The sequence below is a fragment of the Condylura cristata genome, unplaced genomic scaffold, assembly GCF_000260355.1.
Source record: "Condylura cristata isolate star-nosed mole 26May11 unplaced genomic scaffold, ConCri1.0 scaffold00017, whole genome shotgun sequence".
Lineage (NCBI taxonomy): Eukaryota > Metazoa > Chordata > Mammalia > Eulipotyphla > Talpidae > Condylura > Condylura cristata.
Window position 1 is genome coordinate 6403534 of NW_004567118.1, and position 26277 is coordinate 6429810.

A 26277-nucleotide genomic window follows, 5' to 3' on the forward strand; every position below is an offset into this window, starting at 1 on the left:
ATCAAAAACAGATATAACATATCTATTACTACATACTAATTCATACACAAGTAATACAGTGTAAAATAATTTACCTAGTTTATCTTAGACATATAATTTTAGCACTACAGGAATAAAAAATCTGAGAAAAGTACTAAATGTAATTAAGAACACATGTTCTAGAATTTTAAAAACTACAGAAACAGATACTTAATTCTTTGTGGACCAAAGGATAAGAAAGGCAAAGAAGACTGAAACCCAAAGATAATACAAGTTTGTCTTAACTAACAGTGTCATTTAGAACAATCTTATGTTTGCTTAAAGTCAATATTACTTATATTTTGCTAACACATTATATAACCACTACGACTGCCCACATCACACACCACTTTTATTTTTCTTTAAGAAAACTGCACAACGTTTGGACTCCTTTTCTGAATACAAATCCACCCATTTGAAGGAACAATAACTACAAAATACTATCCACCCTTGGCAACTTTGTAATTCCTTGTAATTATTTTTTAAATTTGGCTTAAAAAAAAAAACAAGTACTTTAAGATCTCTGATATCTCCATAAACTAATGAAATTTTTAGTTAACAATGTTTGGGAGAGTCAAGATCCTGTTTTAGGGAATCAGTATAATCCAATAATTATCCAAACACAGAAATAACAATAAAGTTTTGGCCCAGACACTTTGGCTGTTTCTAAAATATAGATAATTAATGTCAAGAGACTTCTGCTCTAAAAACCTGTAGGACGTTAAGAGAAAATGAGTTTCCTTCTGCTACCCAGAATTCCATGATTAATCAGGAAATATTAGGAGTTACAGGAACCATCAAATATTTGGGAGCTTGGTCTGGGAGCTTTCAGGGCTGAGTCTTGCTTGGTTTTCCTAGGCAGGGTGATTCTTTTGCTTCCCAGGCTTCTAGAGCAGCACTTAGAGGCCCCATAAGAGACAGCAGAGAGGGTAGGGTTAGTATGCTACTTCTGTTTGTAGCACCAGTAAATAAGTGAACTCTGGCAAGAAACACATCTGAGGCCATTTGGAGCTCACAATTTTGTCAAGGACATCACAGTGACCACATCGTTTAAGCAACTTGAGAAAACCTCCCAAAAAGCATCAGCAACAGTGAAAAGTGAGCTCATTCTTCAGACCAGATATATAATTAATGAAAGAATACAGAGAAAAGTTGGGTGGACTGGGATAGAGAAAAAGAGAGAGTTTTCTGAAGGAAGACAGATTTAAAGTTGTATCTTACACGTAAGTGCACATGATGAAGGCAGCATCACATAGTGGTTAAAGCCAGGATCTGTGTCGGAGCCAGGCTGCTGGGTTCAAATTACAGTTCGACTACTTTGTGCTTATAATACTTTCCATTGCTCTCAGAAGCAGCAAGCTGGGACCACAGGAATCCACAGAGGTGATCAAATGTTTGTTGACATGATATTTCACCCTACCTGTAATTGAGGGGTGGGGTCTCATTGGTTCTTGAATGAGACCAAGTGAGTCATGGGAGCAAGTGAGAGCTGGCTACAAGCTACTGCTCCTTTCCATTTCCCTCAGGATGGGGAAGTAGCTTAGACGTCAGGAAGACAGTGTGCGCTCATTCTGACTAACTGGCCCTTGTTTGTTCAGTTCTCAGGGGCGGACTCCAGCCAGGGTGGAAAAGGCACTCCAGCCATCCTCCTGAGATCTAGGCTCCACCTCCCTCTAATACTGCAGGAACCCCTTGGTGAGCATCTCAGTTGCTCACCTTAGTCTTTGAAGACCACAATTATTTAGTCCGTTTTGATGTCATCCCCTGCCTGGTCCTCTTAGACTAAATCTTCTGGACTGAACTTTGCAATTGTTTTCCCAGGCAGAAGTTAGTTCATGGGAAAACCTGCCGCTTCCTCCCTTTCACATACCTATATCTTCCTTTACCCCTACATCTCCTTCACTTAATTCCACACTGTACCTTTTCCAAGTGGAAGCTAATAGCCTGTTGGTCAGCCCAACACCATTTACAGTTGTTCTGATTTTAATGAAGAAATCAGTTATAATCATATATATTTTTTTAAAGTAGGACATGAGGCCCTTCCTGGTGGCACAGCAGGTTAAAGCACTGCACTAAGAAGCTAAAGCCACTTCTGCCCACCCCTGAGGTGACCCACAGGGTGCGGCAGACCTCTCCTGACCCACCCACTGCTCCCCTCAGCAGTGTACTTCGTCCATCTGCCTGTTCTGCTCCCCACTCTGTCTCTGGTGAACCCTCTCACTGCCCCTGCACCTCTGGCCTGTACCCCAGTTCTGTGTGAATAAATAAATAAATCTTAAAAAAAATGTAGGACATGAACAGAACTGCTAATAAAAGGAGTAATTTGTGAAGGTTAGTTTCTTTCAAGACATTCCATATCACAGTGGAACAGACCACTTATGGGTGGCTGTCAGAACATGTAGAAGGCCTGCACGTCTCAGCTTAGGTTTTATATAGGTGGCATTCCTTTCAGTGTGCTCCAGGGCACACTGTGCACTCTGCCAATGTCAAAGATGATGACCTGTTCAGGGATGCTTGGGTAAGGGTACAGAGGTGTCTTCTATGATAGGATGTATTCTCTTACCACATTGAGAAGTAACTTCTTCAAAGCACAATCGGCAAGTTGTGGGAAACATAACACTTATATTTTATAGGTCCCTTTTCTATAAGTAATTCAAGGATTCAGATATTCTGTGACCATTTCACTCTCACCTTACTAGAGAACAAGAAATCTATATCAACCAATGTATTAAGCAGTCCTGGAAGCTTGGAAATCTTAAAGAAAAATGGATTTTAGGGAGGACATGGCTTTCACAGGTTGCCAAAGAATTTGGCAAAGACATCCATGAGGAGTCTGAAAAATTTGGGTTTTGCTCACAATTCAACAAAATTCTCCCACGGTGGTCATTAAACTCCGATCAGGTACCAGATCAGTAGTATTTGGCATCAGATGGCAGGCAGTACACACTGATATTCTTAGTTGTTGGAGATTTATGGAAGTCATATGGAAAGACATTGAAGTATGGATTAGCCTATAAAGCAATTAAAGGGAGAGTTCTCTCACAGGAAGCCTGAGGCTTTTTTCTGACACATAGAGGGCCATTTTTTAACACTCTTGGTATATTCACATTCTCAGCTCTCTAGACCCTCACAGCCATCTCTAAAGATTTGTTTGGGGTATTTGCTCAATGGTGAAGATGTTATCAGGAAAGAGGAAAGACACATTTAGCAGAATAATTCAATATTTTCTGAGTGCATAGTGAATAAGTTGGGAGATAGGATTCTAGAAGAGGAGCAGAAAGCTCATTTCCAAATACTATCCTCCCCCCTTCATTGAGTTATAATTGATATGTAACTAAGTTTAAGACATACAACATTGATTTGAAACACATACATATTGCAGAGTGATTACCACCGCAGTGTCACTTATACCTATATCCTGCTACATAATTACTGTGCTTTTTTTATGTTAAGAGTATTTTAGGTCTGCTCTCTTACCAGCTTCCAAGTATACCATACAGCTTTGCTAATTACAATCACAATGTTGCACATTTAATTAGAGTCCCAGAACTTACCCTCTTCTAACTGTACCCCTTGACCAACGTAGTTTCACCTTCTCTCCTCTAGGCCCTAGTTACCACCCCCCCCCCACGCTCTGTTTTCCATCACTATGGAACACAATTTGTCTCTCACTAAAAGTGTACTTCATTCTCACTACATTTGTTACTGGTGACAGTGATTCTAACAGGCTGGGGTGGGATCTCATTGTGGTTCTGATTTGCACTTCTCTCACAATTTGTGATTGCTGAACACCTTTTCACGTTCTAGAGGATATGTATATGCCTTCTTTCAAAAAATGTCTATTCACTGCCTCTGCCCATTTTTTTTTGTTATTGGCTTATATGAATTCTTTTTTTTTTTTAAGATTTTATTTATTTATTCATATAGAACTGGGGTACAGGCCAGAGATGCGGAGGGTGAGAGGATTCACCAGAGACAGAGTGGGGAGCAGAACAGGCAGAGCCACTAAGTACACTGCTGAGGGGAGCAGCGGGCGGGTCAGGAGAGGTCTGCCTTGCCATGTGGACTCCTCCGGGGCAGGTGGGAATAGAACTCATGCGGAAGTGGCTTAAGCTTTGTAGTGCAGTGCTTTAACCCGCTGTGCCACCAGGGAGGGCCGGCTTATATGAATTCTTATTTTGCATATTAGTCCTTGGTCAGATTGGAGGTTTTCAAGTTAACTCTAAATGGGTCAAAAACTTAGAAATAAGACCTGAAACAGTAAAACTCCTAGCAGAAAACATCGGCAAAAAAGTTCTATGACATTGTTCTCGGGAACAACTTTTTGGATGTGAAACCAAAAACACAAAGCAATGAAAGTAAAAACAATAATAAGCAGGGCTACATAAAGTACCTACTCTCCCTCACACATGCCAACTCTTTTTCTTGGTCATACTGGGCCGAGAGAGGAAAAGCAAGCCTATCAACCAGTATATCCCATGAGCCATTTTGATCCATTTGCCCTAAACAAGTGGTGCATTTAGAATTTCATCTTTTTCTTTTCTAGAAACCATAAAAACCACCAAATGCAAATATGTGGTGAGAATAAGAGACAAGAATTCTGAATATTGTTTCTTATTCTCTTCCTCTTTTTTTCCACATATTTACTTTTTGAGCCAGATGTTAATTAACATTCCTGCTTTGCCACAGTAAAGCAGTGTGGCTTTGGGAAAGTTACTTCATCTCACGAATGGTAATATCTAGTTTATAAAATTACTGGAGAGTCAAAGTGAGATAGTATATAGAAAGCAGTCAGTACAGTGCATGTACAGGGCTATTAATCAGTAGTTACAATTTAAATTTTTTATAGTAGTTACTCTGCTTCTTTTAAAAGTCTTTATAAGGGAGGTGAGGTTATCTCAAATACTTGGTGGAAGGAGAAACTTAGTAACAAGAAGAAAGATAAATGAGACATCACTTCTATCACCTTACGGAGAGGATTTGCTTTTTTATGTTAAATTTTAGTATTTTTAAAGTGCTGAACTCTTGTACGACCATAGTTGGGAAGTTGTTTCAATTATATAGGGAAGCATATAAGAAATGTGAAGCCTGCAGTACATCACAAGACTTATTTTCATAACCTTCAATGAAAGGCATTATGCAAGTATAAATTACACATTTCACTTTTGTAATTATACCTAAACCACATTCTCCCAGAAGATTTCATTATGTAATTCTTCAGACTTAACTTCATTTCCTTTATAAAGCAATGTGCCATTAAAAATAAAAAAACCTTCTGTAAGAGAAATCATTACTAATCATGTATTTACTATATAAAGAAAAAATGCCCCCCTAAATATTCATATTTATATTGCCACATTAGCTACTCTGAAATTGTTATTGAACAAAACTAATCATCTATTCAAGGCAGGTAAAATATTTATAAGCATGATTCAAATTACCTACATTCAGAGACTTCATAAAAATCTTTTTCAAATACATTTTCTTCTAAAAATTCAGAAGTATATTTGTAGCCATTTAATTGTTGTGCACCTTCTGGGTCATTTGCCTCCAACTATGACTTAATATGGACACCATGCAAACAACTTTTATTCCCAAGTTCTTTCTCCATGATTTTTTTTATAAGAAACTTCTCTGCAGTATTACCATTGCAATGGCATAAATATGACTTTCCAAATGGCATACGTTGGATCTCTAAGTATTTGAACTAGAAAAGGAAAGAGAAAGCGTACGATTCAGTTCAGAGGAAACAGGAAACATCCTATTACTGATGGACCTACACACTCAGCAGGCACATATCCGTAGCACTCTTACAACACCCGACTTCTTCCTTGAGAGCAAGGGTCCTTCGGACCCCAAATCAGCCAATAGTTGCTCCTCATTTCTTAAAATTTTTCATATGGTTCATTTAATTATCACATAATTTTAATTACTTCATCAAAATCACTTGACTAGTCGTACCAATGGCTCTTATCACCTGGCCCCACATTTTCACTACCTATGACCAGCCATATCTTCCAAACCTACAAATTTCACAATAATAACAGAAAATGAAAAATATATCCAATAAGTAACTTACACTTTGAGAGAATGGCAGGGTAATTACATTTATTGAGTAGAACCATCAGTAAAGACTATTATATTTTGTTTCAAGATTCTAAGAAGTATATATAAAATATTACACTTGAAGGTGTGAAAAGAAGTGATATATGATTGTTAATAACAGCACTTAATGCTATAATTCAGAACAGACACAGCTGCTACTAGACATGAGATTTTTTGGCAGAGAAGGAAAAAGGGAGGAGTTTCTAAAACACAAGAAAACCCATATATAATACATGTTAACAGAAACTTCTCAGTGTTCATTTTTATGCAGTTTTTTACTATAATTCTAAAACAGTGTTATTGATTAGTCTATTTATTATCAATTATCAGAGAGTTAAATGTTCTTCAGATTATAGAGCTTATCAATCAAACACCAGCCAGCTGCACAGAAGGTCTCAGACAAGGGACCAGCTTGCTTATCAATATAAACACACAAACTCAAGTGGAAAAGAAAGTCTATTTTTAAATGCATATTTTGAATTGTCCACAATAAACATTTAACTTGACAAGGCTAACCAAAATGATTTAGCACACTTGTATACACCCGTAAATAACAGCATGATAAGAGCAGGTACTAGAATAATTAAAAGTAGACAAAACTCAAAATTTAAAGTTAAGTCATAAACTTACATTAAAAAAGTAAAAACATAGACTGGCTCAAGAGAAACAAGGTATATCTTTAACTATGGTGTATTTGTAACAGTGGTATTAAGTTTGACAAATATACAATTTGAATGCATATTATTTGGTAGTCTGTCTGATATCTATGAATTCCTGAGAGAGTTTAAACCAAGTAGGAACATTAAATGCAGGCCTATTTCCCTTGTTTTTAAATAGCAATAACTCTTTATGTAAAAAATTATATTTTAATGGGTTTATCGAACAATAACTTATCAAAAACAACGAAGAACTCACTAAGAGTGTATCAAAATCATGCCTGACTACCGGATTGAAAATAAATTTAAAGGTGTTAGTACTTGAGGCAGATTGCTAAGGTGTCTTAGCCAATGTGTTACCATAACTGTGTCTACCTAAAGGCAAGCGAAGGAATGCCAGGAAATAGCACAAAACAATGATTTTAAGAAAATGCAAAAATGATCTATACATATAAAATAAAAGTATATAAACTTGTGCAGTGTATAGCAATATAGCTACTTGTAATATAATGTGAATAGTGTGGCTTCAGGCAATTGAATAGAGAAGTGCAGCTGAACACCGCTTTACCAACCAAATGGCAAACGTGACACCTGATAATGTAAAGCGCAGGCATCCCCAGGGTGCCATGTAAAATTATTATAAAGCGGTGAAATAACAATATAAAGTTAATTTTATTAAAATTAACAATACTTCCCATCAGCACGAGACAATCTATATTCAAAATTAAAACAGTAGGAATGTTTATTCATTCAAGCATTCTGATAGGCTAAATATGTTGACTATTAAAAGGAATAAAGTTTCCAAGCCTCTTTTTTTTCTTATACATTCATAAGCTCACCCTTATGACCAACATCACATTCAAAAGCCAGAAATTTAAAACATGCTTCTTTCTGAAATTTGGTGTGTCTGGCTTGTTGCTACAGAAATATCCCAGCCTATTATTTTTTTAACAACTTGATGTCTTAGGAATAAAAGGATATATTGTTGAGATTTTGCAAAATACTCTTCAACTACAATGAATAAAAATAGGTGAAATTAGTAATTTCATGGTATTATCTAAATCTTGCAGCTTACTGATTTCTACTAGTTTCTATTATTTGCAGAACTGATCTGCATATATTTGCCAGCTGTGAGGTTTTGTGATAAGTAAAAATGTCTATTTTTAAACTCCCCTTAGCTTTCAAAAAATAATATTGTGAGTTTTTTCTTGATTACAGAAAGAACACAAGTTCATTAAGGAAAATATTATCCCTAAGTTATGTTATAACCTGTTACCATTATCAACACTTTTAACAAATCTTTTAGTATATTTCCTTTGCAGCTGCAAACATTTATATTTTTTATTCTCAATATTTAATCAGAAATAAATCTAACTGAGGACTGTGATGCATTACAAATGAAATTTACCTTTTCGCCTACACTAAAGGAATATTTCATACTTTGTACTAGGTTTAAGCAAAAGCGTAGTTGTAGCTATGACAAACTGTTTCTGCTGAAGAACTGAACATTAGTTTAAAATCTTGGTGTTAGTCTATAGTACCATGGAGTAAGGTAGAGATAATTTAATTTATGAGGTTACCCAATTTTGAGGCACTTTCATAACTCAAGACACTTGGAAAGCCTGTTTTATAAGTTTGGAACTCTAACTCCACTAAGATAAAGATCCCTATATGAGGTTAGTTTTATATCCTTGATATTTAGAATTTAAGAATTATTTACAATTAAAGATGATATGCTTTTTAATGCTATCATCACAAAAAGAACCCAAAACAAAAAAAGAAGAAAATGATGTAACATTATTAAATTTACTCTGAGCCAACGAAGTTTAAGCTTACAACGAATTCATTCCAACTGTTTAACCCTGGCCACTGAGTTGAGTGTTTAACAGCAGGTGTGTTAGCAGCCGACTCCTAGAAATTTGACAAGATAGATGAAGTTGGAAGATAAACAAGATCTTTCCCAGCTCCTTTATTATTCCTAGATTACCTCTTCTGTGTTTTTAAAGGAGTGGAGTTTGGGGGGATGCGAGACTTAGACTTCTGCAATCTAACTGCCTCCCTTCTCTATTTCGTTTCTATCCCACCCTTCTCTCCTATCCCACCTCACACTACCCTGCCTCCCCCCCCCATTTACTGCTCCCTCCTTAAGGAATAAAAACTCCACGAGGGCAGTGCTTTTCCACTAGAAGATTATTAGGCACATAGTAGGTGCCCAGTAAACATCTGCTGAAAAAAAATATGAGTGATTTTTCTTTAATTGGATAATTAGAGTTAGAGGAAGTCAATCTTAAATCTCTCAAAGAAAGACATTTTATAAGAAATTAAAGATCCTTTGACCCAGAATTTGGGGACTTCTTTAGAAGCACACCTTTTTATACCGTTTGGTCTCCTTCACAGGTTTTTCTTTGATGATAATAATTACTAACTCCTACTTCATTGAAAATGTGTGAAATCATTTTAAAAATTTCTAAACACATTTTTTTTTTGCCTCTGGTGTTGAAAAAAAATGACTCCCTCTGTTCTCTTTCTTATAAAAAATACAATACTAACCACACAAATGCAGGTAGCTGCCTCATCTATTCTGCTTCATCTATTCTCTTGCTAAGGACATCCTATATACTTTATTCCTATTGAACAATAGGACCATGCTGAAAAATTTGCGTACTAGCAATCAAAACATTTTGCAAACAGTAATGCAGATTCCAATGATAAGATGAGTGAGCAGGATGCAAGCATACCTTAAAGATCACCTGCCACACTTGTGTTTGAGGTGCTCAATGGCTGTTTATACCAAGTGCCATCTGGCTCTATAGATATAATAACAATTATTCCATCGAGGTGTGTAGCTCCCTAAATCATATTAATATACAATGATTCCACTAGTCTTATAGAGGTTGATGTCTTTGTGTGCTCCCATTTAACCTGGGTAATGCGCTAAAACAAGTCTGTCTCATCATTAAGAATTGATTTTTTATTTATGTGAATGTCACTGGCAATCCCATGATATCCCTTTGTAATTCAGTTGAACAGGACTGCATACTAGCGTTAATCTATTTTTATGGCGTATCTTTAAAAATTTGCAGCATCTTGCTACATTTGGATATTTATATAGAGATTTGTGCTCCCGCAGAAAGCAGTTGTTAGCTTTGGAGATCCATTTCATACAGCAATAGGGCAAGTATCTAATATACTTCATTAGCTATCTTATATCAGATAAAGGTTTATTCCCTTAAATTATTTAACCTTGGTAGCACCTACTAAGATCACATGAATTACAAATACACTAATGAAAATCGTTAGTTAGCCTATTCAAAACAAAACAGAACTCCACTGGAGCAAAATTAAAACATTTTAAAGCCAGCCCTTTGGAAAGATTTTATTAAAAAAAATTTGGTGGATTTATCATGAGCACTCAAAATCAATGTTGTCACTGGTCACTTACATAGAAACTGGCATCAACAACTATTCTGTTATGTTGGTAAGAAAGCACATTTTTTCTTAATAAAAATTGGATTTTAAAAGTTGTAGTAAAAATTATAGGTAAATGTGCCTTAGTAATCTTTGCTTATTTTAAAATGTTACAATAAAAAATAGTAATAAAGAGAAAAAATATTTTAAAACACTGGTAACAAATACCACACTAAGGAAATTACACTTTAAGTCTAGTTTTCCCAAGAGTACTCATAGGATCATTAATTAATTACCTTATGGGTAAGTTCTGTCAGAAGGTTTTTCATATTGAGATGAGCGTTACAGACTTAAAACCTGTTAAGGCAATAGTGAGCAGCTTCCAAAAACCACACAATTTGGAGTGTGGGAGATTATGCATCAAGTTTTGCCCACTTATCCTGCTCTTTAAAGGCTTACTATTTTACTATTAAGAGTTCATCACAAACAATTAGTGATACAGCAGCTCATAAGGAACTTGAGCCAATTCTGGGACATTTAGAGAAATGAGGCAATACTTCAAATCTAAAGGATTTAGCAGAAGAGTGTCACTACAATCTACCTTAAGATTCTTGGCTTAGAGCAGTCTCTTGTGTATTGCATGGATTATTTAGGCAACTAAAAGGAAAAAACATCACTGGGGTAAGTTCATTATTTTGACTTGCAGGGAAATATCCTAAAATGTCAGGGTGTAAAACTGAAGAAAAATGTTCATAAAAATCTATACTTGAATTTAGAAGTTGAAGTCAATGGACTTTTCATTGTAACCCACCAATACCTGTAGCCCTTAAGTTGTAATTTTTTTTAAAAAAAGTTTCCTAACAGTTGTATAAACTGTCTTCTTTATATAATATACATGTTTTAAATAACCAAGAATCAACTTTGTGTTCTTGTATTCAATAAATAGAAACATTTAATGCTTAGATATTTTTACCAAAGAATGGTCTCAAAGAAGCAGGAAATATCTTTCTGGGCTCTTCAGAATCAGGTGTGGTGAGCAATTATATGAGAAATAATACACATGTCAGGTTTTGAGTCTATGGCATTGCTTCTAAACATGGTTATAAAAACACTCCACAAAGATGATAAAAGGTAGATGAATAACATAAATGCCCATAAATTGAGATTTAGGGTCATTCAGAGCTGTTTCCTTCACTCACCCTGTTGTCTCACACGGGGCTGGCTGGTCACACATCACACCCTGGTGCATATTAGGCACACACTTCAAAGTTAATACTGGGGGTGTGGTTTGCAGGGCTCACGACTCAGATTTTAAAGCAAAATAGTGGCAGTGTCCTAATGATTCTAATGCTTTATTTTTGTTAAGATAGTTCTTTATTTTAGGAATGAGTCAAGTAAAGAGGAAACATGGAGTTCATCTGAAATTTACTCCAGGGCTCACCTCTATCGGCTGAACAGTGAATGCTGTGACAACGACACTCACAATAGCCTCGCTGCTGGATGTTGCTATAATTCGCTCTCTATGATTGTCCCTTTAAACAAAAAGCTCTGCACTCAGCATGCAAAGAAGTTAGAAGTGGGGAAAGGAGGGGGGCACCACACATATAAGGGGAGAAGGAAAATCTGCAGATCAATCATTTATAATTAACAAAAATCCGATTGGTGCTTTAAATAGAGATCAATGTGTTCCAGGCTGCCTGGATTGTGGGGATGTATTCACCTTCTCGTAACTCTCCAAGCAAGCTGTCACACCTACAGAATCACCATTTGTTTTCTTAACAAAGCTTCAGGGGGCGCCAGGCTCTCATTGAAATTTCATTAATCTAATGGAGTAAAGTCCTATAGAAAAAAATCAAATTCTCGTTGGACGAGATGCTACCTGGGAAAGATAACCTCTGTTTGAACTCTCAGACTCGGATCGCTCTGCTATTAGTCTGAGGAAACAGACAGCAACAACGCTGATTACAGCCACCGGCCTCAACAATTTTTTTTTCTAACTAGCAATTTCGAGTGCAAGTGCCACAGTGTCAGCTAAAGAAACACAACTGCGGGTTTTCTGCAGAGCGAAATGGTTCTGAAATGTCACTGAATAGCTCACAAAGGACGCCAATCTACGACAACAGAGACATAAGCATATAGGAGAAAGGGCCCACACACCCTCCTTTCAAAGGTATGTTGTCTACATGCATGCCATTCGTGGAACCCACAGCTCTTCAGGTCAGGGTTTACATAGAAGTCTCAGCTGAAATTTCTTCTGAAATCAATAGTGAGACTCTTCCAAAAGTCACAGAATCTTGGGTATGGGAAGTACAGACTGAAGCTGTACACATATACAGGAGTCCTACCTAGTAGATTGTAATCTGCGTGTTTCCAGGACATCCGTTATAATTGTTACTCGATGAGGCTATTTCAGCGACACCTCATAACTTGATTTACATTTTGTGGCCCAAAATGTGTACATGTCAATATGCAGTAGCAACAGGACCTCTGAGAGGAAAATAGGGTACGCTGAGCTCCGGATTCCTTTCAGGAATGTCCCGCAGCTCATCTGACACTCACACAGGGTGGCAGATATGTCCGTGACTCTACCAAACTGAAACAGCTCTCCACACTACTGAGGTCGTTCCTACTTAACTGTCTTTTTTTTTTTTTTTTAAAAGATAAAATGACTAACAGGACCTGTTAGTTAGGTTCCTGTACAAGTGTCCAAAGAGAAAGAGAAACAACCTGTAGAAAGTTCCCCACGAGGCGCCTAGGTGAATATTATGCTTCGCAAAAAGCCACGGTGTGAAGGGAAGCAGAAGCAGACTTCAGTCAGGCAAGACCATGGTCAAGTTCGCACTGCTTTCTGACTCCACAGATTTCGTGAACTTGGAAGTGTTTATACAAACATCACTTGAGTTCAAGGAGAAACCTAATCTTATTTTAAAGTAAAAAAGGAACTAGTAATTTGCATGAAAACTACAGCATATTATAAAAAAAAGTAAGGATCTAAAAATTGTAGTGTGTATTAAAAAGAAAAAAAAGCAGTGTTTGGAAAAAACAAAAGGAAGATCGTGACATCTTAGGTAAACAATTAAGAAAACTGAAAAAATTCTGAGCTCATCTTTAATGTAATACTTTTATTTTACAATAAGCTTACTGTTTTCTACTTGGTCACATAGTCACATACAGCGTATTGCAGGTTGGGGAAATGATTTCTGTTTTCAAAGCAACTCTCAGGAGTGAATCACTTCCTATTATGTATTTTTACATTTCTCTATTTATGGCTAAATACTATTTCTACTTGGGATGGATTTAATATTCTGTCTTTGGTTCTAAAATGATACATTAGAACTTTGCTTATTTTCATACATAATTCCTTTAGTTTCCTGTTTGAGATCCACCTGTAGAATTATACTTCCGCTCTCTGTCTGCATTCTGCTTAAAGATGCCATTAAAAGTGAGTCAACTTTTTATTCTATTCAATAGGAAAATGGGTAAATAATGCATTTATGTGTATGTGTGTATAGATGGTCTATGTAAACATGCACAATATATGCAAATCAATATTCACAAAAAAGTTAGTTCACTCAAGTTAAGATTATTAAAACTGATCCTGGGAACAAAATTATATACCTTTTCTAGGCATTCATCCCTACTATAGAGACAGGAAAAGAAAGATTGTGAGGGAGACACACACATTCAGATGAGCCTTCAGGGAATTCTATGAACTTTTGAACCAGAGGCAGAGAGCCAGAGCCCAGCCTGTTCCCACTTTAATAAACATTTTTTTTCTTCAATTAATTAAGGTTTGGAAAGAAAAAAAAAACCACAGAAGAGAAGTAATTTAGCATGCAACGCATACTTTACAGATGGATCCTACCTTCGGATGCTTATTAAATCTATGCATGATTGCGCTGGAGAAAATTAATTGCATTGTTTCTCACTATTCAAAAGGGGGTTGCAAACAGCTCAAAAATAAAAATGAAAATGAAGCAAGATTGTTGTTGTTGTTGCTTAAAAAATACAGCTACAGTATAAAAGGAATACTTTCAAAGTTCTAAAAACAAGTAATAGCATACATTAAGATAAGAACACACAACAAGCGCCCTTCAAACTTTTTTGATATTTCAAAAAATTGTACGTTGTCAATATATATATATACATATATATACTTTAAGTTTGCTAATATTCTGTTTACCTAAAAATTTCTACTCAGTGGCATTTGAGCTATGCAATTAAGTGGTGAGTTTTTGTTGGAATCTGTTGTGAAGAGAGATTTACGTGAGCAGCTGTCTGACACTCAAGTCAAACTCCCACTGTAGCTTGGCTAACTGTATCTTCTTCATTTATTTGAGTCTTTAGAAAAGGTGGTAGCTTTAGCTGATTTGAGAAATAAATAAAATGTTTCTGGATATTATAAAATATTCAGAATCTAGGTATTCACTTGCCTTTTCAGCTTTAAATATAATAAAATACAACCAGAAGCTTCAGAAACTCAAGCCATTCTCATCTTTTCTGAAGTCATGCTAGTGGAGGTTGAGCTGTAACCTCTCTTAGACTGTCCTGAAAATGACCTTCATCAAACTTGAAAGGACCACTCTCTGTCCGTCCAAGGAGTTACAAGAGTCATTAATTTTCCTAACTCACTCATTTCCAGGTTAAAAAAAATCCTGTGTTGCTTCATTATAGATGCTCCTTTTGATGTGATCCACCCTGTTGTTGACTTGACTAAAAACATTTCACTGCACTTCTAAACTTATTTGATTCCATGACCCAAAGAGATGTGGTTGTATTTTATTCTTTCCTCTACTCCATGTCTATAAATCAGTCTCTCTAATCCCTAGTTAACATGTATAATTATTTTAAAGTATTTATCATGACACAAATTTTGTTAAGAGTAACAGATGAAAGACATATCATAAATAAATGCGTCTGTTCTATGTACAACAGAGTTGTAAGATGTGGGTAAAAATATAGATATATTAACATTGGGATTAGTTTATATAGAGCCTTTCATCAGCATATTTCAAAGAACAGTGACCTCATAAATAGCTATAGATAGTATTGTTCCTAGTTAAGAATGGGAAAAACAAGACTATAAGTGAAACAAGCAGAGCAAAACTTCCAAGATAAATATTTGACTTTCATTTCCTTGCTCTACCTTTGAAAATTAGCCTACCACCCTATTTCAACAGCAACTAATTAAAACTAGGGTCTCATCAGTGATCAAAAACACATCTGGGGCCCTCCCTGGTGGCGCAGCGGGTTAAAGCACTGCACTAAGAAACTAAAGCCATTTCCGCATGAGTTCGATCCCCGCCAGCCCTGGAGGTGACCACATGGCGTGGCAGACCTCTCCTGACCCGCCTGCTGCTCCCCTCAGCAGTGTACTTCGTCGATCTGCCTGTTCTGCTTCCCGCCCTGACTCTGGTGAATCCTCTCACCCTCCCCATCTCTAGCCTGTACCCCAGTTCTGTACAAATAAATAAGTAAATCTTTAAAAAAAAAAAAAACAAAAAAAACCACATCTGGTTCAGCGTGACCTTTACTCATAAGAGAAAAATCTATGCTGTTATTGAGAAACTCATATCAAAATCCAGCCCATGCCTCATGCTGCTAGAGTTTGTGTAGATGTGACATAGAGATGTGATGCCCCCATTTTGTTGGTTATTAAAGACAATGAACAGGAATAAATGGGATTGGATCTACATAACCTTACTATTACAAAGAACATTTTAAGGTATCAAAACAGGACCAACTTCAGAGATGTTCACAAGTTTTACTTAAAACCATTACTTAAAATCCTAAAACCCCTACAAACCACACAGACAGATAGAAATGCCTGATTAATGCACATGAGGGAAAATCCAAGTAGGGAGATTTTTTAGTTCAAGGCACCAGAACCTACTTCCCTGACCCAGAAAGATCTCTTCTGTTTATATAGGCCCACCTCGGGCAGTTAGCCCTACAGGCTAGACTACAGTCTCTACCACATTTGACCTGATTTTTAAATTCAGACGTTCCATTATCTACCCTTTGAGTTTCTCCTGCAGTTGACACAATCCTTCCTACCTCAAAAATGTAGTAATACAAGTGGGATTCCTGTATGTAACCTCTACCTGATCATCTAAAGTTCTGGGACTTCCTCGATAAAGAACCTGTCACCTTATGGTACTTTATCATCTTTTTGCAAACTTTCCAGGATGAGTATAAACTATGCAAGAAACTATGCAGAGTATAAACTATGCAAGGAACTATGCAGAAGCTGCTGACAAAACAGGTCCTACTTGGATCAGTTCTCACTGAATATGTGGAAGGGGTTATCAAAATCAAGATATCAAGAACACAAAATAATTCTAAGGAAACAGATGATTAAATTCACTTTTAGGAGTCTAAGAGTTTCAGATTTTGGGATACTATAAAAATAAGAATAGATAAAACATAAAAAACTTAAAACCTTAATTAACTTAGTCTTTATATATCTTATATACCTTATAGTGAGTATACTATTCTCTTGAAGCCAAGAGTTCATTGATGACTAGGGAAATTAGTTTTGAAACACTATACTTGATTTAGCAAATGCCTGCATTCATTTATTACACGGGCCCTATTTTCCTGAAAGAGTTAAACTCTCTATATAAGGTAAAGAGCTTAATCACTCTGGGATGAGATATTTTTTCTATTTTCCAATGCAATTACTCTTTGTCTTAAATCTAATTGAATTCACTTTCTATGCCAGTGGGGGAAGGGAGGTGGACAGGAGAAATGCAGCATATGTTAGAAGATAAATAGTGTAAGTTGTACGCTTTTAAATATAGAGGACTTTTTTAAAGACAAAAAATGTGATTGATAAAAATGCTTAAATATTCAGTGTTGAGGTGGGGTGGAGGGATTGTAGCCATTAGGAACTAGATTTTGTGTATGGAGAATATCAGGGACATTACATAAGGAGCATTCATATTTATAATTTATAAAGTACCTTGAGACTCTGGATGAAAAGTGCCATATAAATATGAGCATTTTCTGGACCAGGCGAGAAAATAACAAAAATAATGAACAACCATAGACCAGAGACATTCTGTGGGGGTGGAGTGGGGAATGGGATCAAAAATGGGGGGGGGGAGGGAAATGCACGGGACTATGGTGGTGGCACAGGGGTGATTTGGTGATGGGAAACCCGTGGGGATTACAAGTGAGATGAAAAAAAAATGTGCAAAATGATGTAAAAATAAACTTTAAAAAAATGAGCATTTTCATTTCGTGGGCAATCACAGATTGTCAACACCTCTGCATAAACATATTTCAGTAGTCAAACTCTTATGTGGAGTTGGTTTTCTGCCATTCCTCTTCCCTGAGTTGTAACATACACAATGGAGCACGTCCCTGCTGGCTGTCTCTTTTCCCTTTACTAAAGTTCCTGTTTCTTTCATTTGTCTTTAGGGTGTCAGTGGACTGTCCAGCATTTGCCTTCTTATGCATAAGCTACACTATTGGAGGAAGTAAACATTTATCTTGGATCTATCTGGTATACAGCTTTCCACCCTCAGTATTTCTGGTGTCTAAGAGAGATATCATGGATGGGGGGAGGGAGGCTGTCACTCTGTGGCACATTAAACACTCCAGAACAAACAGCTGCTATTTTCTCAAGATGCTTTGAAAGTTCTTTAGGATATGATGAATATATATTATATATACACATACATATTATATATACACACACACAATTGGAAAGTCTGGACCATGTAATTTCACTTGGGGGGAGATTCAATTTGACAAACACGTTTTTGAATGGCTGAGATGTGCTCAAACCTGGGAGAGATATAAAAATAATTAAGACACAACCCCTGCCCTCTGGGCGCTCACAATCTGCTGGTAAAGCCAGCATGTGTAAGTACTACAGCACAAGGCAAACAGCAGTGACAGCTGTCATAGAGGTATTGCTCAAGTGAAATGCAAGGCAGAGAGAGGATGAGTCCAACTCTAGAGAAGATAGAGTTTGAGCAGAGCCTTAAAGGGTCAGTGGGATGTCAGAGTCTGGAGAGGATGGGAAAGGCATTTCAAGGTAGAAGGCAGAGGGCTTGAGAAATGAATGAATCCTATGAGACTAGAGTTGAGGGCATGAGTTTCAATAGTAGAAGATAACAGGTAGGCTCATAAATATAACCTGTATTTTACATCATGGTTTCAAGTGTTCTTCTAAATAAGCTGAGATCATGAAACCGCGTGAACGTAGACAGTGGTCCTTACCAGTGTCTCTAGCCTCTTATTCCCCACTGTCTGCTCAAAGGATGCTCAAGAAGGAACTGGTTTGGCTCCTTCTGGGTCTGCTCCTATCCATGGGGGGCTCTGTGAGCCTCAGGTAAGTGTCTTGACCTTTTGTGATGCATTTGGGGTGAATAAGGAGAACAATGTAAGAGCCTGAAAAGACACAGGACACTGGCTCAGTAGTGCACAATCTCTACTGAGAGGTGTTATACTGTTGAGGCTCAAGAGGGACAGGGAAGAATGGCATGTTTGAAAGTTCTGGGGAAGGGGGGTGCTCTGTCCAGAGAGTCAGAGAGGGATATTTTTTTAGGAGAAGCTGCCTTGTAAAATATACTTCAGATTTTTTTGAGGATTGAAATGCTTACTCTAATTGGGCATTTGTGAACGTGACAATTCTTTAAGCCTGGATCCTGGTGTCAATAGGGATAGCAGGGAGGCAAAGGTTCAGAACCAGCATCTCAGTGCAAGATTAAAGGCGATTTTCCATGGATTGGAAACTGTGGCTTATATTACATCAAGAGAGTCATGAAGGAGGATTGAGTCTAGAAAGCCTTTGCCATTTCATTCCTCCATCAATTCTCCATTTAACATTTGAACATAGATTGAGATCGTTGTCACTATGTATTCACTGTTGCTTAGCAAGAATTTTATTGACTATTTCATATTTCTTTAGTGGCTGCCCTAAACTCCATTCCAATTTTCCTTAAACCTAGGACCAATCCCTATTCCATACCCTGTACTTTCAGGAGATGGGTTTATGTTCCTTTCCCTTCAACTGAAAATATCTCTGCATCTTTACCCCCTTCTATCTTTTAACTTCTTCCTCTAAGGAATAAGTACCTTGCCTTTTAGCTCAGGCTGATTCTTGAGTAGTAAGACCTGACCAACTTCTACTTTTTTCCAGAACTTGATTCTATCATCACTTTCTCTTTTTAGATCAGTTCTTTCCAATCGCTGGAAAATCAGCTCAGAACCATAAAAAACCCAAAGAAGTTCCTCTTTCTTGCCAGCCAATTATCCCCTTTCTTTTCACCAACTAACAGCTTGAAAGAAGCATATATCGACACACTCTGATTTCCCATTACTCACTCATTCCTGAATCATTAAAAACAGGCTTATACTTTTACTAGCCTATTGAAACTCTGCGAAAGATTAGAACGCAACTTTTGTTTTGTTTTTCCTCTATTACCACCATCCCCATATTAAAAATGTAAACATGAAGAAAGAGCCTTCATCTCCCTCACCCCTTAGCACCATGCCTTGTATTGCATACTTCCATGGGTATTGAATTGATACCATGTTATGAATGTGCTGGTGGTCTCAGATGCTACAACTGTAATTTTAGGAAATATATTTTTACTAGTTTAGAGGGTTAGGAAGCATTTCCTGCTTAGCTGGCAACAACAAAAGCATTTAAAAGTTCTCATTTACCAGAAAGTATGGTAAAGACTATTATTTTTTTTACTTGACTGCTAAAACATACAAAGCCAACAATAGATACCCAATATGAAATGTATATTGTGATGATCAGTGAGAGTGATCCGTACTTCAAAACTGAGGAATGTGAGTCACAAAATTTTGTCAAAACTTATCAAATGGCCTCTCCTTGACTCAAACATAAACCACGTTGTAGATGTTCAATTTCGTATTATTCCACAAGCTGCATTTTAAAAGTATTTTCCTAGAAAGTTCTACAGGTGGCTGAAACATGGAATAAGCTAGAATATAACCAGGAATCAAGCCAGTTATCACTAACATATTGAGATGACATCTTTAGTTGATGTGTTTCTTTTCTTTAGAGGACAAGAACACATATTTTATGTCAAATCCAAGTACATAAGGAAAATCAATAGGATGTAGGAACACCTTTTTTACTTCTGTATTTCCCTTGGGTGTCTTATGTTATTCTGGAAGTTCACTGACAGGGAGTGGAGATCTCTCTCCCATCTCTCACAAATTTCCGCATTTCACTGAGAACCTGTAGGAGTGGAGAGGAACAGCTCATGTCAGCCACCCTCTCTCAGACAGGTGTGTGCTGAGGTTATCTGTATGAACCCCCCAAAGGCCAGTAATGTTAGCTTGTTACAGCTGTTTACTTGTGGCATTCCTTTAAAATGGGTCTGCTCACCAAAAATGTAAAGAATCCATCAGTTTCTGCATGGCATCTAACTCTCAGTTAAAATCCATCTGCGCTGTCACTATTTGGTTCAACGGTTCAGGTCAACAACACTCTGGTAGCCTGGTCGCTCTTACTCCTTGTGCTAGCCCTCAAGGAGCCAGAGTCGGGGACACAGGTTTGTAAACAGAATTCCTGTACAATGTTGGCAGTGACTTAAAGATTTAAAGAAAAGGAAGGAATTCTATTTTAGGCAACTCTATATATAATTTTTTCTCATTTAACTCATTTTTTTATAGTTTATTTTTACATCATTTTGGGCACTTTTCCACCTCAGTTGTGATCCCCGTGGGCTTCCTAACACCAAATCACCTGTGTGCCACTGGCAACTCTAATTTTAAGATAAAATTTTAAATTTTAAATTTGAATGCTATCTTAAAAGGTAGAATTGCTCAAATAGAAAACTTATTTTAAATCTTAAAAGATCAGTTAAGTGCTAATAAAAGAAATAAAAATGTATGCACTAAAAGAAAATAAACCTATTACTTAGCAGATTATTTCCTAAATAAAGTTCTACAAAGGCAGTGAACATGTAAATACTATAGCAGGGGGCAAAGAAATAGGAGAGAACCTCACTTCAGCAACTTCAAAGCCGTCCTTTGCTATGTAAGGAATTAGCAGGTGGTGGGCGGTACACCTGTGCCTCTCTAGGGATGGGGATCTCCTTGTTATGACGTCATTTTTTCTTTTTTAAGGCTCTCTTCCCCAGATATTTTTCTAGATAAAATCATATTTTATCTTAACTCCTTCAAATAACTTACAGCCTTTACATTAATGTCCATGTAATCTGTTGAAAAATCCTCTGGAGCCTTGGAAATATAAATAGATGAACATTTTGCTCTCAAAGAGCACTTCATTCATCTGATTTCTCTGCAGCTCTAGGACCAAAGCTGTTGGGTCTATGTGTCAAGATCACACTGCGCACCCATAAAGGAGGCAGGCTTTTAAGCTGATTTTCCTCAGTTTATGATGGGGTTATGTTCCAAAAAGTACTCTGTAAGGTGAAAATATCACAAGTCAAAAATGTGTTTAAGACACTAACCTACCTTAACATCATAGTTGAGCCTGTCCTGCCTATTCGTGCTCAGACTACTGCCATTAGCCCTCAATTGGGCAGAATCACCTCACACCAAGCCTAGTTTATAAGAAAGAGTTGAATGTTTCATGTAATTTATTGCATAGTGTCCTGACAGTGACCTGACAGTCTGCAGAGTATCAGCTGTTTACCCTGGGGATCACGTGCTGGCTGGGCATGCACACTGCTGCTGTCCAGTACCACCCCAGAGAACAGTCCTGCATATCACCAGCCCAGGAAAAGATGAAAATTTAAAATTCAAAATATGTTTTCTATTGAGTGCACATTGCTTTTGCATTTTATAAAGTCAAAAAATCCTAAGTCTAACCACTATAAGTTGGCAACTGTCTGTACCTCCAACTTGGTGGCTATAGAAATATTTTGTGTTAGAAAACTAACTACTGTTGGCTTTCTGACAAAATGTCTATACATATACACAGGCATGGGGGGGGGACCTTAGAAAATTTTACTTCAGTGGTCATTTCTCAATATAAAATACAGTCCTCTACCTTATCATACCTAGGACATATAGAAGGTTATTAGATAAAAAGGATATTTTTTGCTATCTATGAAATAAATTGTCAGTGTCTAAGAAGCTCGAAGGCTTATACCTTTTGGGCTATTCAAGATTCAGGAGTTTGAATGCTAAGGTTGTAACTGGGAATAATATATAAGAACATCAAGATATATAAGAGATTCTATATTTCGTTTTTTTTTTAATCACATCACCTCAACAGACACTAAAGAAACAGCAGTAAATTCTGGAATGGCTGTGAGTTTTAAAAGTAAAAGAAAAAATAAAACAGCTTTAAGATTCACAATCAGCTAAATTACTTGATTTTAGAGAAAAAAGATGACTTGCTGCATCTATCATAATACAAAAATGTCACACAACTACAGCAGTTCTGGATTAAGCATACAGATTCCTTCAATTACCTATTATTTTAGATAATAATGACATTTACAGGAATTTCCACATATGCATCTTTAGAAAACTAAACTTTTAAATACAGACAAGGGAAGGAGTTGCTTGACCTGCCACTTCCTGGTTCTAGCCTCTAAGAGAGATAAAGGCGATTCCGAGAGGATTCCTTTAAACATTACAATAATTGCTTGGAGAATAGAAAACAGGCTGCAGGAATAAATAATAAAGACCTGGGGAAAAGATGGAAAGTTCTTACCTTCAGCTGCAAAAGATGGTGTGGGAGTTGGAGAGGATAGAGGAGAAATGTGCACAAGACTGAGACAACAAGCAAATCATTATTTCTAAAAAGTAGAGCAAGTGTGCTCGCACTATATCATAAGGGACTCAGACTAGATATTAGCACTACACTCCTGATAGGAACAGCCATTAACATAAAATGGCTTGTTAAAGGAGATAATTAAATCTCTTTCTCAAAATATCAATTAAGTGAATATAAGTCTTCATCCTTCTGAGATGGTTTAACTGTAGTCTTCTCCAAAGAAAAGGAATGGGCAGGCTTGTTTTCTAAGGCAGCTTTCAAGTCTTTAGTTACTTAGTATTGAATCCACAGCAGTTGCCTTACTTTTGACTAGAAGGTCACTGAATTTAAAGTTTTTTAAACAGTAGTGGTTTAAGTTTTTTAAACAGTAATGAGCTCAACCCTCATTCTCTGCCTTGAGAGGCAGTACAGTGGAGCATAGAGGTTGGCACGCTAGGACCCAAATCTGACCCATCCTCTGCTTCAACAGGACGTGAAACTTAGCATGGTTTTTCTATTTTTAAATAGTTGAGAAAAAAAATCAAGATGCGGTTTCATGACATAGGAAAATCACATGGAATGCAACTTTCAGCATCTATAAAAAAAGTTCTAGCAAACTATACCTACACTCATTCAGCAGTTATCAATACTGCTTTTGAACGATCTGGGCACAGTACCATTCGAGATCCTTTCTGGCTCTCGTTTGCTGTATCTTGATCAGTGGAGGAAGCATATAAGGTCTAAAGATAAACTACATGGGTGTGATCCTGAAACTGTAACATGCCTCTGTTTCCTGACCTGTAAGCTGGGAACAAGAATGGTACTTACCTAAATGGCCTGCTATGAGAATTAAAAGAAGTTGTTAAAATCACGATCACCTAGGACAAAGTAAGAATCCAGTGAGTGTAGGTATTTTTGTTACTACACATGCAGAAATTCTGATCCATGGGGATGAAGTGACTTTACACGGGTACAGAATTTGCTAGAGGCAGACTGGGAGAATGTCCTGATTCTTCGTACCTCCATGACTTCTTTTTTAAAATTTTTCTGTATCACGTGACCAAAACCAAACATTCTTGTGAAGTTTTTCTTGTTTCTAAACTACTAAAGGCTACTTTAGATGAAAACTTGAGTTCTATCATACTGGTCCATCAATCCTGTTACCCACACCTAGACACCTTAGATTTTCAGGTCTCTGTTTTAAACTTCTAGAAATTAAGATTTTTCTTTATATTGTCAAAAAAAAAAAAATAGAAGCCCACATTGCCATGTGGTATTAAAAAAAAATACTGCAGAGCCTTCAGAAGCAGATAACCAGGGCGTGCATACGGACCCAGCGAGCAGGAGGAAAGCAACAATCTCACACTTCACAAGCACCCAAGGGCCTCATTACTTCCTGTCCAGTCCAGCCCACTTTCTCTCCTAACTTCTTTCTCTTCAACCCTTGTGTACATGACTGTCACCATCTCAGGTTCTGCTTATTCTATGAAGTCTCTTATGGCAGTAGAATGTCTGCTTTCCACGTCCCACCACCACCTTTTTTTTTTTTTTTAAAAAAAACTTTGTTCCTAAGGTCTTTCTTCATTAATTTCACTCCCACATGGTCACGCATTATGACATGTTTCCTTGTCAGTTGGTACACAATTTTAAACAGTTCTACATTTTTCATTGCTATCTAATTGTTTTTCTAGTTTCTCTTTTTTTATGTAATACAGTTCAACTTGTAACAAAACTGGAATTCCTTAAAACCATGCATACCCCTTTGTGGAGGTGGTGGGGGTAATCACCTTGCAGTAATTAAAGCTAATTTACATAGGAGGCATTAAAAAAAATGCTTCTTACTAGATGAATAGCTACAAATACATCTTAGGAACAGAATCTCAACTTTAGGGATAAATAGCACTTTGAATTACCACTAAGATGTGAAAATGATAATTTGTTACACATGGATTTAAAGATCCATCGTCCAAATTAAAACAAACCAGAAGTATAAAAGTACCTTAATTAAAATGGAGAGTACAACCCACAATAGGGAGATTAACTTTAGATCCTTAATGCTTACTTTTTTTCAGATACATTAGCGCTATGACACTGGAAATTGTTGGCTCTGATGTGAATATGCTAGGCATTCGTAAGCCTTATCTAAGTGTTTTTTAAAAAATCCATCTATAAAGGAGTATGTTGAAATCCCACACAAGCATAATTTTCATCTGCATGTATAACATACCTACAGCAACATTACTTAATATATGAGTATGTGAAGTGTATTTTATTATAATAGTAGACAAGCAAACTGAATGTGTCCCAGGAAGGGTCTTTTCCATTAACTTTATAAAGGCTTTCATTTCAAACTTTCATTAACTTTTGACAAGCAGGCTGAAAAAGCTTTGCTTAGAGCCTGGGTTAGGGGCAAAATGCACTTTGGCAAAACTATTCCAAGATTACACTGACTGGCTGTGCGAGAATATACTAATTTGTTTTGTTTTGTTTAGTTTTGTTTGGAGTGTGGAGAAAAGAGAGAGAAAGGGAGAGAAGAGTCATGGACCCTACTTGATGGTTGCCATGGAGGCAAGGTCAGCCTTCCACACTTGGATCTACCAGCAGAGTTCAGACAGGTCAACGTGTGACCGGCTCAGGCCCTGGGGTTAAAAGTTCAAGCAGCGATGGAAAAACCAATATGTCCACGCAGAGTATGCTGTACAATTTATTTCAATTTACATCAAGCCATGCATATAAAATTTAGATAAATTCCATTCAAATCTGATGTTGCCTGACACACAATGTATGCAAACAGATGTCTGTGGGGCTTTTTCTGTGCTATAGAAAACAACATTAAATTTAAAAATATGTCTCTGGGATTTCGTTATTGAATTACAAAATGAACATAATTTTAACTTAAATGTTTTCATTCTTTCTTCCAATTTTTTTATGTGGGGGTCTTAATAATTTCTCAGTTCTCAATCTACTCTATGTCATATTAAAGAGGATAATGTATATTTACAACCACAGCTTCAGTATTATTGTAGTTATAGATTCTATTTATATCCCTTACCACTTTCCACAAATATTTAGTGATTGATACTTCTGATTTATCTCTGGCTGCGCCCTCATCTCCTTTGCCTTTCTCCTCAGATCTGAGGTAGGGTCCTGCAGGCTGCTGGGTCTCCTTCCAGCCACAAGGTGGCTCCCCCCACCCCTTGTCTCAAGCCAACAGGGTGTACACCTTGGCTGGACCATTCCCGCTGACTGGGATTCAAAGGCTAATTATGACCTATAAGTACCATTATTTTCACTGTGAATTCAATGGATCACAACTCAGACCTGATACAATAAAAGACAATGCAAAATGGGTCCTGAGAAAGAAAA

At 36.9% G+C, this 26277-nt stretch overlaps 1 protein-coding gene and 1 long non-coding RNA gene across 2 annotated transcripts in view; one reads left to right on the forward strand and one right to left on the reverse strand.

Annotated features, from left to right (window-relative positions):
• Positions 1 to 26277, reverse strand: part of SKAP1 (src kinase associated phosphoprotein 1) — a 250012-nt gene that overhangs the window by 124103 nt on the left and 99632 nt on the right. The window lies entirely within an intron of this gene.
• Positions 12189 to 25914, forward strand: LOC105853789. The gene is made up of 2 exons (XR_001145561.1): positions 12189 to 12357; positions 25416 to 25914. It is a non-coding gene; the product is annotated as an uncharacterized LOC105853789 (long non-coding RNA).